Genomic DNA, 10,015 nt, shown 5'->3' with positions numbered 1-10,015 from the left:
AGTTGAATAAAGATCATTCAAGCATATGAAAAGGATGCACTTTGGGTAAGAATACCAAAAGTCCATTTTATGATAGTACTAGAAAAACTAACAATATTTTGGAGTTAATCCACTCATATTTAGGTGGACCTATGTTTGTTCCTTCTCTTGGAGGATTCTGGCACTATATATATTTTTATAGATGACTTCTCTAGGAAAACATGGATTTACTTCTTAAAATGTAAAGAATCAGAAGAAATCCTTAATAGATTTAAAGAATTCAAAACCTTAACTGAAAACTTATCAGGACACAAAATTAAAACTCTTAGGACTGATAATGGAGGGGAATATGATTTAGAATTGTTTAAAGATTTTTGTAAAGAAGTAGGAATTAAGAGGGAGTATAATAATCCTTCAAACCCACAAAAAAATAGGGTAGCAAAAAGAAAGAATAGAACAATTATAGAAGCAACAGGAGCAATGATATTTGATCAAAATTTAGAATATTATCTTTGGGCAGAAGCCTCCTATACTATTGTCTATAATACAAATATAAGTCCTCACTCTAATCATAGAGATAATTTTTTTGAAGAAGTCTTTACTAAGGTTAAACCTAATATAATCCATCTTACGATATTTGAGTCTCCAGTATATATACACATGTCCCAAAAGAAAAGATAACTAAGTTAGAACCCTTGGGAGGAAATGTATTTTTGTCGGGTATAGTGAAAAATCTAAAGCATATAGAATTTTCATACCTAGTAAAAAAACATTGAACTTAGTAGGGATGTAATATTTGAAGAAGATTTAGCATTCAAATGAGCCATAAGTTCTAAAGATCCCACACATTTACCTAGTTATGAAGAAAATCATGAATCTGAATTTCAAAGGGAGAACATTGAAGAAATTGAAGATGAAATTAAAAATCTTAATATTGAGGAAACTCAAAATTCTAAGAAAAGACCACTTTGGGCTATTAAGACTATAGAGGAAGCACAAGAATTTGCCACACCATCTAGAACCTTTAGAGAAAGCAAAAGACCCAAAATATTTTCTGGTTATGTAGCAAACATGAATGATTTATCTAAATCAAAACCAACCAATGTTTCATATTCTATTAAACATAAAACTTTGAAGGATTCTATGATCGAAGAATACCAATCCATTATTAAGAATGATGTTTGGAAATTTTTTCTAAGGCCTGAAGGAAAATTAGTTGTTTCTTCTAAGTGGATATTTAAAATTAAGCATGCTGTTGATAGTGGCATTGAACATAATAAAGTCAAATTCATAGCCAAAGGTTTCTCTCACAAGGAGGGAATTGATTATGAAGAAACCTTTGCTCCAGTCACTAGATACACCTCTATAAGAGAAGTCCTAGCCATTACAACATTGAAGGGATGGAAAGTACATTAGATTGATGTAAAAACAACATTTTTGAATGGAAATATTATAAAAGAGGAAAACAACATTTTTGAATGGAAAGATTATAGAAGAGGTATATTTGGAACAACCCGAAGGATTTGAAACTCATAACCCTAAAGTTTTTGTTTGTAGGCTCAAGAAAGCTCTCTATGGGATTAAATAGGCTCCAATGGCATGAAATGAAAGAATTGATAAGTATCTACCAGTTTAGGATTCACCAAGAATGAAGCTGATCCAAATCTATATTATAAAATGGATAAAGATGATATGATAATTTTGATAGTATATGTTGATGATTTACTAATAATAGGTGATGATAATCTTATAGATCAATGTAAGAAAGATCTAATTAGAGAATTTGAGATGAAAGATTTAGGACTCCTTCATTACTTCCTAGGACTGGAAGTATGGTAGGATTATGACAACATCATACTTAATCAAGGAAAGTATGCATTAAAGATCTTGAAGAGATTTGGAATGTGGAATTGTAGACCTATGTGTTCTCTAATGGAGACTAATCAACACAAACTTAAGGAAGCATCTACAAAATCATCCTCCATAGAATCTACTCTTTACAGACAAATAATTGGGTCTTTTAATGTATTAAATAAATACAAGACCTAATATTTTCTATGTTGTTAATGCCTTAAGTTAGTTTATGTGTGAGCCAAAAGAGATTCACCTAGTTTTAGTCAAAAACATCATGAGATACATACAAAGCACTCTTAATCTTGGGCTCAAATATGAGAAAGTTGACTTAGACTTACATGAGTACACAAACTTAGATTAGGTTGTAACTATTATTAATAGGAAAAGCACTTCAGGATGCTATTTTAGTTGAGGATCAACAATGATATCTTGGATGTGCTGAAAGTAGGCATTAGTATCATAGAGTTCCATAGAAGTTGAATACATTGTTGCAAGAATGACCTCTCAAGAAGCAGTTTGGCTTAGAAGGCTACTTGTGGGATTATTTGGTCAACCCCCAAATCTTACTATTATTCATTGTGATAATCATAGTTCCATCAAGCTTTCTGTGAATCTAACTTTTCATGATAGGTCCAAGCATATTGAAGTTCCTTACCATTATGTAAGAGATATGGCTAAAAATAATAATATAAAATTAGAATACATTTGCATTACATATCAAACAATAAATATTCTTACCAAACCTATCTCTTGATTGGAGATAGATCAGTACAAGAAAAGACTTGGTATGCTTGAATTATAATACATTTGTATTGTTTAAATTGTTAATAAAATAATTTTTGTCAGGCTATTGATTGTTATGTTCTTCACCATTTGTATTCATTATCTAAGAGGTGATGATCTCTAAGATAATGAACACTTGTATAAAAGACATTATGAGAGATGAAGATCTCTTAGATAATGTGTTGATTAGTAGAGAACTACTGTTAGATCTAGATGATTGAAGATCATATTGTGATGTAGACATTTCTATGCCTATGAGTCACAACTTGGATAAAGGAAGAATTTAATCATTCTCCAAATTTTTATCCTATGTTATGGTAGATCTTAACTCAAGATCGTGTTGTGATATAGGACTACTAGTACCTATGATTCACAACTTGGATAAATGAAGAATTTAATTATTCTTCGAATTTTATCCTGTATCTTGTATTCCATGCAATATTGTTATCACTAGTATAAGTGATAAGTCATAGCATAGGATAGTAATATGACATAGTATCATGTGTTCTATGACACCACATGCTTAGAAGATTTAGATAGTTATAGAGTATCAATATATGCTTATTCATCTTTATTGATGATGCTAGATATGTTATCTCTCAGTATGATTATCAAGTTAAGAGGAAGTGCTAATTCTATATAACTATGATAACATATTGATTTGAACAATAAATCGTACAAGATCAGAGAAAGAATGGATATCCTTATGTAGGATTTTCCTATTTATAAAAATATATAAATAACCTTATTGGCATCTCATTTAGGAGCATTTAAATAATTTTTAGTTTGCATAGTTGTTAAGTATATTTACTATCTAATTATACTTTCTAAATAGATGCCGATCTTGGAAGATTATTATATGTTAATGATGAGGGCCAAATTAGAAGAGTCATGTCCTTTGTAAGGACATGCCTCTTCTATTCAATATAAACATAGGGTGATTATGAAGATAAAGAGAACACAATACAAAATAAAGTCTACTCCTCTACATTACTGCCTTGTACAAATTATTGTCGGGTAAGAATATTTCCAGAATTGATATTATACCATTGAAGACACTTCATATAACTTTGATATGTAGAAGATAATATCTAGCAAGTATATCCAAACACTTGTAACCTTCATTTTTTATAATTTGTAGAAACTTTACATGTATCCATACTTATTGCATGTGCAACAACATCCATTGGAACTACTATTATTGGGTTTATGTCTAACACTAGATCTACACTCATATGAAGTATGAACATGTTGGAATTCTTTAGAATAACTAAGAGTAGGTTAAATCAATTATTCAAGGTCCATATGTACAAATAATTTTTTTGAATTCTTAGTAGACCCATACCCATAAAACCTTAATATGAATGCATCTATTAGATCATAAAATACTTAAACTTTGTAGGTTATCATCCTAAGTAAAAACAACTTTGTAGAAATATAAACATGAGACATAACAGATTCAATAACACATTTGACACAAGGATTTTATGTGGAAACCCAATTTGGGAAAAGCCACTAACAACATGCTACTAATTATCACTCTTATGAAGTGATGCCCTGTGAAAGGTCAACCTTATTAAATATTACAATACACACTGTTAAATGTGACCTGGTTAGAGGATTTCAATCATGCTAATTAGGAGTAAGCCTTGTTAGAGGACTTTAGACCATTCACTTGGAATGTCACCTAGTTAAAGGATTTACAAATGAATGTTAGGTCAACCTTAATCCAAAGGATTTACCCTAGACTGATACAATGATTAGAAAGTAATAGTAAGGCTTGATTCGATAACAAATTTACAACTCATTTAGAGATTACAGATCTCTATTTTAGTCCTCCATTATAATTGGCTTTCACACATTTCAACTCTAATAGCTCGTTCACCCTTTAAGCATTCATACTCTTAAGCATTCTAGCTTTGTATGCCAATTGCGGTCTCTTCTATCCAGCCACTAAATGAGGCAATGCCCTAGACTCCTTGTCTTCCTTAGGTTCTCACACATGACAAAATTTTATTCTAACTAGCTCTCTCTACAAAATAGAGATTTAAGATCTTTTGCTACTTAACCATAATCATCCATTTTAGGGTTAGGTAGGATTAGGCAAGATATAATGAATCTACCCACTTTTCTATTTGGTTCCTCTAGAAACTTCTTCTACAATTTTCCTTCAATTTACCACAAAATGGTATACCTTGAATTCTATGGCACCAACTCATCATAGTTATCTTCCACACACTTCACACAATTCAAGAAAAAAAAATAGTCAACTCAGATTTGTCAAATCTATGATTTAACATGAATACTGACACTTGACATCAATATGTTGTTGCTCGACTTGTATACTATTCTTCCACTCGGTCAATAATAGTTTACTTGGAAAACACTACAGTTCACTGATGCTCAACATCAACTAAAATTTACTTGGCATATACTGACAATCACTTAGCTTGCACTATTTTTCATCTTTTCTTAGCACCTCTTGTTTTTCACTTGGCTTCCACTAACTGCTTGACAAGACTTGATAGAAAATTTTCATACTTTTTCTTCTTCTAGTCTTAACTTGAGTAATCTTTCATTTTAGACTCTAAGTAGATAAACAATACACTGTAGTATCAATGTATTACTTGGTCTTAGGGCTTCTTTTACATACCAAATAAGTCAACCTTTCTATAAGTGCTATTGTTATCTCCTCTTCTCAAATCCTCTTCATCAATCAACTAAATGATAGCTTGAATACCAAAAAGCAATTGTCTCACCAACAGGTAGAAGGTTTGACATCATTGACAAAATAATGATTGTTCCATTATAGGTTCTTCACTTCAGAATAATCTCATACCAACAATCTCCTTCTCTGGCATTGATGAGAAACCAATACCAACAACAATACCAAAAGGAAAATAAATCTTTGAAATTTCTCCCTCTATTAGTGTAGTATATGTCCTTCCTCTATGTAGGGTAATGTAAGCTTTTTCAAGTACCTTTATTGTATCTTCTCCCTCTAACTTATATCTCCCTCAGTGCTTTCTCCCTCTTACTAGGTAGATGCATTTCTTTAGTTTTACAATTTTATTTCCCTCAATACATCATTTCTCCCTCTTTCTCTTTAGTTCATTTCTCTCTTCAATAGGTCATTTGTCCCTCTTTGCCAACAATGCCAAATATTTGTCATCTCTACATGTAGATATAATCAATTTTAGATTCTTCCTCTATCACTTGTCATGTGACTGTAAATCTTCTAATGCAGCTCCTTCATTACTTTAGGTAGCTCCTAATTTAATATCCACTGTATCAAGTTGTAAGATACAACATTTAGCTCGGTTGATGTAGGGCACTACTCATGCATATTAAGTAGCTTTGGATAGGGGTATTATATCACCTAGTTTATTTAGTGTAAAATGAACACTAATCTATAAAAAAACATTTTCAATACTAAAAACAAGTAAACACTTAAGATAGGACCAAAGAAGACAAAATTGAGAAAAGTAGAACAAAGATGGTAAACTCCTCAAGTGCTTCTCATGATGACGAAGCTATGTCCCTGATGAGAGGGGATGTATGCTCACATTGTGCTCAAGCTTCCAATGGATGAGGGTTCTAACAATGGAGTCATAGATGTATTTCAACATTATAATGGTATTTTGGTAGTTTATGAGCTCTCAAAATAGCATTATAACTTTGCATGGAAGCTGGATTATCTTGTGAAGGGAGGAGGTTCAATTTATAGGCCAAGAGTTGGAGAAATGGAGGGCCAAGATGTCAACATGATGAGATGGTGAGGGAGGGTCAGGATGCACTCAAAAGGGAGCACAAGGATTGTGCTAGTTTAGCACCAATGGGGAGGTGACACTTGTCACAAGGAGGATGATTGTGAGAAGATAGGATAAGGGTTGGTCAAAGGCTTGATGAGGGTGGTTGAGTATGTAAGAGGTATGTAAGAGATGTAAATGAGGATGGGAAAGGTGTAAGAGATGTGTAAGGGTCATTTATGTTGGAGGGTGAGGGGAGAAGATAGTTGTTGACTTTGGCTTGGGTTAGCAAGTCTTAACCTATGTTTATGATTGTGCACATGATTAGAAGGGGATTAGGATTAGCTTCGAAGAGGGGTTAGGGAATGAGTGATTTAGCTTTGATGGGATGAGTTAGTTAGGGGGTTAATTGAGGTTAGTATGGGTGAATGGGTTGGATTAGGGATTAGGATAGGGTTTAGGAAGGCTTTTTGGATTTTAGATATTTTATTAAATGTTTTATTCAATAAAATGGGAGTATGGAATTAAATTGAATAGATTTAATGATTTATCCAATTTAATAGAGGAATAGGGATTTAAATGATAAATTGATTTTGGGTTATCATTTGATTTTATCAATTGGACTATAGTTAATTAAATAAATTAATTAACTAGGGGATGATGACTAATTAATTAAATAGTAAATATTTAATCAATAATGTCTTAAGAGATGACTAAATATGATTACTTATTGATGTAATCAGATTTAGGTGTCTACATTTTGCCCCTCTTTGACATAGCGTTGAGACAACACTATTTCAAAGAAGTTCAAACATAAACGACACGAAGAATACCTTTTGAAGCAACATGTTTGCCCCTGAGTTGGACTATAGTTAATTAAATAAATAAATAAACTAGGGGATGATGATTAATTAATTAAATAGTAAATATTTAATCAATAATGTCTTAGGAAATGACTAAATATGATTACTTATTGATGTAATCAGATTTAGGTGTCTACAGGTATCACCCCTAAATTACTTCTTAGATGCTCATGAGCATCCTTAGGTAATTTTTTTTGAAGATATTAGGTATCTACTCCTTTGTATTCACATATTCCATCCTCATTTATTTGTCTTGAATTGACTCTCTCAAGTAATGATACTTGATTGTAATTTTCTTAATCTTTGTATGCATCACAGGGTTCTTTGATATATTTATAGCACTTGTATTATCACAATAAAGTACCATAGGTTTAGTGATTTTCTACTTCATGGCTTTGAGTAGCTATTTGATCCATACAATGTTTGTACAATTTACTATAACAACCACATAAAAGAACCCTATGATACATACAAAGACTATGCATATTGCAATCAAGTATCATTAGTTGAGAGAGTTAGTTCAAGAAAAAGAGGTGAAGATGGAATATGTCAAAAGAGAAATAAATGATATCTATGCAAAAACATTACCAAAGGATGCTCATGAGTATCTAAGAGGTAAAATAGGGGTGATACCCCTATCCAAGGCTATTTAAGAATCATGAAAAGTGCCTTGAATCAACTGATATGATTGACATATATTACATATTGATGCAATGGATCTTAGTTTAGGAGCTGTCTAAAGTTGTCAAAGAGTTATAGTTGCAGATCAGTCACAAGCTAGGTGATAGAGGGATAAACTAAAAATGTTCATATCTGTATATTAAGATGACAAGTCTTTGACATTGTTGTCAAAGAGGGAGATAGTGGTCTAGCAATCGAAGGAAGAAACATGGAATATATACTTAGAGGGAAATAGTGTACCAGACCATTACTACAGAGGGACAAATGATTACATCTACCTAGTGAGAGGGAGATAGTGCTGAGGGAGATATAAGAACAGAATAAGAAGAGACATATATCTAAATATTAGAAAGAGGAAGTGATTAAGAGGGATTCATAACGATGAGTTGATTATCTCTTGATCAAAATAGAAATTTGTAACCTATACAAAAGATGAAAGCTACTGATAGAGGAAGAAATTTCAATACAAGGAATTGTTTTCTTTTTGGTATTGTTGTTGGTATTGGTTTGCCATCAATTACAAAGAGGGAGATTGTTGAAAATAGATTGATACAAGTATGAGAATGTGTTTCAATCATTATTTTTTGACTATTGTCAAAACTGCTACTTGCTGCTACGACAACTGCTTAGTTGATTTTAGTACTATCATTTGCTTTATTGATGAAGATGATTTGAGAAAATGAGATAACAAAAGCCCCTAGAGAAAAGGTTGATTTATGGTATGTAAAAAGGAGTACAAAGATTAGTTAAGATAGTAATGATATAGTGCATTGATTATCTATTTAAGGCTACAAAGTTTGGATACAATGACAGAGTCTAGAAGAACAAGTAAGAAGAATTGAGTCTGCCAAGCTTGACCGAGTGAATAGTAGATGCCAAAAAAGGTTAGTGCAAGCCAAGAAGAAAATCATTTGGAGCTGAGAAAAGTCAAAGATTAGTGTATACTAAATGATACAATGTAAGCTAAGTAAAGTTTAATTAATGTTGAGCACTAGTAAACTTTAGTGTTTGCCAAGTGATCTAGTTGAAGATGAGTGGAAGAACAATATGGAATCTGAGTGACAACATATTGATGTCGAGTGCCAGTATTCATGTTAAATCATATATTTGATGAATCTAAGCTAACTATTTTATTTTCTTGAATTTTGTGAAGCGCATGGAAGATAACTATGCTGAATTGGTGGCAGAAAATTCATGGTAAACCATTTTGAGGTGAATTCAAAGAGGATTGAAGGAGAGTTTCTAGAAGGGACTAAAATAAAAATATGGGTAGATTCATTGAATCCTACCTAATCCTACCTAACCTTAAAATAGATGATAGAGGATGAAGGATAAAAGATATTAGTTTTCTATTTATAGAGATGGATGGTCAGAAGCAGGGTTGGTCAATGATCAAGAATCTAAGTTAGAAAAGAGGTATAATGTATTACTTCATTCGAAGACTGAAAATAAGAGACTGCTATTGGAAAGCAAATAAAAAAGGCTTAAGAGTATGAATTCTTGAAGGGTGGACAAGCTATCATAGTTGAAGTGTGTAAAAGCCAAGTAGAATGGATAACTAAAACAAAGATATGTAACCTGCAAGTGAGTTGTAATTTATTATTAGATCAAAGCTTACTGTTACTTTCTAGTCAGTGTACCAATCTAGGCTAAATCCTTTGGATTAAGGTTGACCTAATAGTCATTTGTAAATCCTTTAACTAGGTGGCATTCCAAGTGAAAGATCTAAAGTCCTTTAACAAGGCTCACTCCTAATAATGTGATTGAAATCCTCTAACCAGGTCACATTTAATAGTGTATATTGTAACCTTTAATAGGTTTGGCCTTTCAAAGAGAATCACTTCAAAAGAGTGAGAATACATAGAATGTTACTAGTGGTTTTTACCAAATTAGGTTTCCACATAAAATCATTGTGTCAAATGTGTCATTGAATCTATTATGTTTCATGCTTACATTTATGCAAAGTTGATTATATAGTAACCTAAAAAGTTTAAGTAATTGTATCATCTAATGGATGCATGCATGAATATGGGTTTGCTAAGCTGTGGAAAGTTTTATTTATAGTTTGGAACTTGGATAACTGATTCAAACCCCCTTCTCAATTAT

This window comes from Cupressus sempervirens, chromosome 1 (genome assembly GCF_028749045.1).
Source record: "Cupressus sempervirens isolate cs-2001-9-10 chromosome 1, ASM2874904v1, whole genome shotgun sequence".
In the NCBI taxonomy this organism is placed as follows: domain Eukaryota; kingdom Viridiplantae; phylum Streptophyta; class Pinopsida; order Cupressales; family Cupressaceae; genus Cupressus; species Cupressus sempervirens.
Note: the sequence above shows the minus strand (reverse complement) of the source record.